Below are 4730 nucleotides of genomic sequence, written 5' to 3' on the forward strand. Positions count from 1 at the left end.
CCCGCTGAACATGATCAATCCAGGAAGCTCTGAAAAATATCTTGGTGTACAGGTCAGACTCTGGATTGTCAAGGAAAATGGAAAGATGGCTCCGTCGAATTGGGGAGGCACCACTCAAACCCCTACAAAAGATTGATATACTTCGGTCTTATACCATCCCGAGACTGATGTATCTGGCCGACCACACCGAGATCAAAGCTGGGCCCCTGAGTCCCTTGACTCGAGTATTGGGAATGCAGTCAAGGATTGGTTACATCTCCCACCGTGCACATATGATGCCATCCTATATTCAAGTTGTAGAGACGGTGGACTAGGCATCATCAAATTGGCGGCGCTGATCCCAAGTGTACAAGCGAGACGTCTACATCGATTGACCCAAACATCTGACAAGGCCCTAAGAAAGTTTTTGAAGGGAGAAAACCTGGAGACGCTAAACGAGAAGCTATGGATCAGAGCTGGAGGTGCGAAAGAAGCCATGCTGTCAATTTCGGAGCGTAGTACAATGATGACCATTGTCACGAGAAATGAGGACTTATCAGAATGGGAGGTCCCTGCTCCAAAAATTCATTACCCGAAACCATCTAATTGGAGAAAAACTGAATTTAAGAAATGGAAAAAGCTAGCATCACAGGGCCATGGAATTGAGATCTTTGAGGAAGACACCATCAGTAACAACTGGCGAAGGAACTACAGAGGCATACCTCATCGTAAACTGATCACCGGTCTGCAACTAAGGGCGAATGTCTACCCCACACAAGAATTCCTGGCCAGGGGTAGGAAAGAAAGTTATGCATGATCTTGCAGGCACTGTAAAGCAGAATACGAGTCAGCTGCCCATATCATTGGAACTTGCCCGATCACTCAGGACGCCAGGATCAAGCGGCACAACTCCATCTGTGACATCCTTAGTGCCGAAGCTAAAAAAGGAGGGTGGACTGTATTCCAGGAACCGCAGATACAGGATGATAGCAATGAATTATTTAAACCTGATTTAATCTTTGTTAAGGACAGCAAGGCATTGGTGGTGGATGTGACTGTACGTTATGAACATGACAAGCGCTCTCTAAAGAGAGCAGCTGAGGAAAAAATGACTAAATATCAACACCTTCTGCCGCAAATTCAAGACCTTACTAACGCCGCAGATGTCAAATTTATAGGCTTTCCCATTGGGGTGCGGGGAAAGTGGTACTCAAAGAACTCTGACGTGCTACAGACTCTCGGTCTCTCTAAATCGAGGCTAGGGAAGACTGCAAAAGCCTTGGCACTCAGAGCGCTCTCCTCCTCTGTTGATATTGTTCACATCTTTGCGAGCAAAGCTCGTTCAATTGTTTCTGTTTTACCTAATAAAGTTGTTGACCCCTCCCCTCCTGTTGGTTGCGCTGGACAGTGAGAATTGCTTTGGGTGGGAGGGGTTCATCCTTCATAACCACGTCTGGCCCCATAACAGCTTTTAGGCCCCAAATTCTGATTTGACTATAGGTGGACGGGCCACCTTTACTTAACTCGGAAGAGGAACATAGAACTCTGTATATGTTTATTATATAGCCAAATGCCTCGTCATCTAATTAGTGACGCGCATGAATGGATGAATGAGATTTCCACTGTCCCTACCTACTATCCAGTGAAACCACAGCCAAGGGAATGGGCTTGGCGGAATCAGCGGGGAAAGAAGACCCTGTTGAGCTTGACTCTAGTCTGGCGCTGTGGAGAGACATGAGAGGTGTAGAATGAGTGCAAGGCCGGGCGTGTGCTCGGCGGCGCGGGGCGACCCGCCCATCGGCGTCCCGGCCGTCGGTGAAATACCACTACTCTGATCGTTTTTTTCACTTACCCGGTGAGGCGGGGGGGCGAGCCCCAAGGGGGGCTCTCACTTCTGGCACCAAGCGGCCGGCGCGCACCGGCCGCGACCCGCTCTGGGGACAGCGGCAGGTGGGGAGTTTGACTGGGGCGGTACACCTGTCAAAGCATAACGCAGATGTCCTAAGGCGAGCTCAGGGAGGACAGAAACCTCCCGTGGAGCAGAAGGGCAAAAGCTCGCTTGATCTTTATTTTCAGTACGAATACAGACCGTGAAAGCGGGGCCTCACGATCCTTCTGGCTTTTTGGGTTTCAAGCAGGAAGTGTCAGAGAAGTTACCACAGGGATAACTGGCTTTTGGCGGCCAAGCGTTCATAGCGACGTCGCTTTTTGATCCTTCCATGTCGGCTCTTCCTATCATTGTGAAGCAGAATTCACCAAGCGTTGGATTGTTCACCCACTAATAGGGAACGTGAGCTGGGTTTAGACCGTCGTGAGACAGGTTAGTTCTACCCTACTGATGATGTGTTGTTGCAATAGTAATCCTGCTCAGTACGAGAGGAACCGCACGTTCAGACCCCTGGTGCGTGCGCTTGGCTGAGGAGCCACTGGCGCGAGGCTACCATCTGTGGGCTTATGACTGAACGCCTCTAAGTCAGAATCCCGCCTAGACGTAGCAATACCGCAGTGCCGCCGGTGCCTCAGTGGGCTCGCGATAGCCGGCCGCCCGCCCGTCCGCGGGCGGGCCTGGTGCGGAGCGCCGCTCGTGGTTGGGAGCCAGAGGGGCGGACGGATGCGGTGCTGCCTCTCCCCCGTCGCGTACCGCATGATCGTGGGGCACCCGGCGCTAAATCATTCGTAGACGACCTGATTCTGGGTCAGGGTTTCGTACGTAGCAGAGCACCTCACTCGCTGCGATCTATTGAGAATCAGCCCTCGATACAAGCTTTTGTCGCTCGAAACAGGGCGGCCGGCCCGCCGCTCCTGCGCGTGGGTGCGGTGCGCTTCCTTCCTTCCTTCCTTGCTTCCTCCAAGGGCTCTCTCAGCGGGCCGGGGCCGACAGGCGGCCCCGGTAGCAAGGGCGCGCGCAGGGCGCCCCTCGCTCACGCAGGTCCGCCTTTGCGCCCTCCTCCACGCGGGTCCCAGGCCCGATACGCGGAGTCCGGGGGCCAGGCAGCAAGCCAAGGGCCGCGTGCTGCGCCGCCAGCCAGAAAGAGAGAGAGGCCCCACCGGGCCATGCGGCCTCGACTTCCCTGCGTGCGGGTCCCAGACCCAATACGCGGTGCGGGGGCTTGACTTGGCGGGTTTCCCTTCACTGTGCGCATGTGGGGTGCGAGAGGGATCTGTTTGCTTCTGTCTCCAGGCAGCAAGGTAGACCTGGTGTCGGCTGGGGCAGGAGCCCAGGGACCTGGGCCCGAGGCCGGGCACAAGGGCGCAACGTGCCACGCCCATCATGCCGCGTCCACAAACGTGGTTGGTCGGCGTTTGGGAGGCCAAGAGGGTGGCACTTGGAGCCCAGTCCGGTGCCTTGCCGTCCTGGTGGGTGCTGGGTAGACCGGGTGCCCTGGACCGGACTTTGCCACCTGGTGAGGGGAAAGAGGGTAGACCGATTGCCACCGCCAGGTCTCAGTCTTTGGCGGCCTGTTGCGAGGTAGACCGGCAGCCTTGCGCTTCCCTTCGTACCTGGCGGCCGAGAAGTGGGTTGACCGGTTGCCCTCGGCCGGCCTTGGTCTATGGCAGGCTATTGCCGGGTAGACCTGTTGCCCTCTGCCGGACTTAGTCTCTGGCCGCCCACTGCGGGGTAGACCTGTTACCGTCGGCCGGCATTGCCGCCCGGCCGCCGCGCGATGGCGCCCCGTCTCTTCCATCGGTCGCGCGGCCCCCTTGTCGTCTCCGCAGCGGCGAGCACGCCTTCGGCGGTCGGCCTGCACGTCCAGCAAGCCCGCGGGCACTGGCAGCCCCGCAGGCAGCCCTGCTCTCGCGTCTTCTTCCCCCCGGCGAAAGGCGGGACGTGAAGGCGGGCGACTTTCGGTCCCAGCGTGCCCAGGTGTCCCTGCCGGCTCCATGCGCCAGCGGCCACTGGCGAGCTCCGCCGGCCTCTTCCCCAGCCGCAGCCCCTGTCCGCTCCGCCGACATGGTGCCGGCACCCTGCTTCCCCAAGCGCTCCCCGAGAGCAGCCGGCAGCGTTGCCGCGCCCCCTCCCCGTGCTCAAATGGACCGCGGCCCTGCTCCGGGCTTCATTTCTGCAGCGCTCGCTCGCTCCCTCCATCCCCCCCTCGGCCGCCCGCCCGCCCGCCCGTCCGCCGCCCTGCCGCCCTGCCGCAGGCTTGAGCGGCGCCGGGGCTGAGCAGGAAGGAACGCCACCAAAGCAAAAGGCTCTGAGAAAGCTGAACAGAAAGCTTCTTTGACCAGGGACAGAAGGCGCCAATCATCCCACCGCCTCCTGCAGCCCGCCGCCATCCCTGCTTCTGCACCAGGCTCTCAGCCTGCTGGTCTCGGCATCATCCCCCTCACCTCCCTGCTGCTGCTGCTGCCGCTCCGTGAACTGCCCGGTGGGACCCTGGGCGGGGGCGGGAAAAGTCTGAAGATGGCGCCAGGGAGGCTGATGGTGGGGGGCGGGGTCGTCCCCAGCGTTAATGGGCGGCCAGAAGAAGATGGGACAGGGGACAGGGCATGAGAGAGGGTGTGGCGGTGTGTCTGTGTGTGTCTCTGTCTATCTTTGTGTCTGTGTATCTGTGTGTCTGTGTCTGTGTGTCGGTCTGAGGGGGTGGCATCGGAGTGCGAGTGTGTGGAGTGGGTGTGTGAGTCACTGTGTGTGTCTCTCTCTCTGTGTGAATGCAGACCGAGTGCTGGCGGCTTCATGCCGGCCCCGGGCGCCTTGACAGGGAACCCTCACGGCCCCCCAAACCCGCGCCGAGGCCCCAAGAGCTCTG

The 4730-nt window shown here is 58.6% G+C and overlaps 1 pseudogene; it reads left to right on the forward strand.

Annotated features, from left to right (window-relative positions):
- Positions 1-1653: 1653 nt before the first annotated feature.
- LOC148218260 (28S ribosomal RNA) lies at positions 1654-2748 on the forward strand (annotated as a pseudogene).
- The last annotated feature ends 1982 nt before the right edge of the window (positions 2749-4730 follow it).

The sequence above is a fragment of the Sturnus vulgaris genome, unplaced genomic scaffold (assembly GCF_052056855.1).
Source record: "Sturnus vulgaris isolate bStuVul1 unplaced genomic scaffold, bStuVul1.hap1 Scaffold_192, whole genome shotgun sequence".
NCBI classification, from domain to species: Eukaryota; Metazoa; Chordata; class Aves; order Passeriformes; family Sturnidae; genus Sturnus; species Sturnus vulgaris.